The sequence below is a fragment of the Phaethon lepturus genome, unplaced genomic scaffold (genome assembly GCF_000687285.1).
Source record: "Phaethon lepturus isolate BGI_N335 unplaced genomic scaffold, ASM68728v1 scaffold32479, whole genome shotgun sequence".
In the NCBI taxonomy this organism is placed as follows: Eukaryota; Metazoa; Chordata; class Aves; order Phaethontiformes; family Phaethontidae; genus Phaethon; species Phaethon lepturus.
Genome location: NW_010566094.1, coordinates 2,691 through 2,911, shown reverse-complemented (window position 1 = coordinate 2,911; position 221 = coordinate 2,691). Strand labels below are relative to the sequence as shown.

General features: G+C 68.8%; 1 protein-coding gene across 1 annotated transcript in view; it reads left to right on the top strand.

Moving 5' to 3' along the window:
* CNKSR1 (connector enhancer of kinase suppressor of Ras 1) overlaps window positions 1-221 on the top strand; it is a gene marked incomplete at both ends in the record, with an annotated part of 1,969 nt that overhangs the window by 417 nt on the left and 1,331 nt on the right. The window lies entirely within an intron of this gene.

The following is a 221-nucleotide window of genomic DNA, read 5'->3' as shown; positions in this document are numbered from 1 at the left end:
CCCCATGGGGCTGGTGGGGTCCCTGTGGCGCTGGCAGGACCGGCTATCATGCAATACTGGAGCCCATGCTCTGAGCGAGACGGGCACGGCGCTACTGGTGTTATCTGGGCTGGGGCTGAAGACCGGAGCGTCTCTGACGTTGGGGAAGAGCCCAAACCCCTCTGCTGGGTCGGGATGGGGGGCCTCGGGGCTGGCTCCGGGGCTGGGGAGCCCCCGCAGCA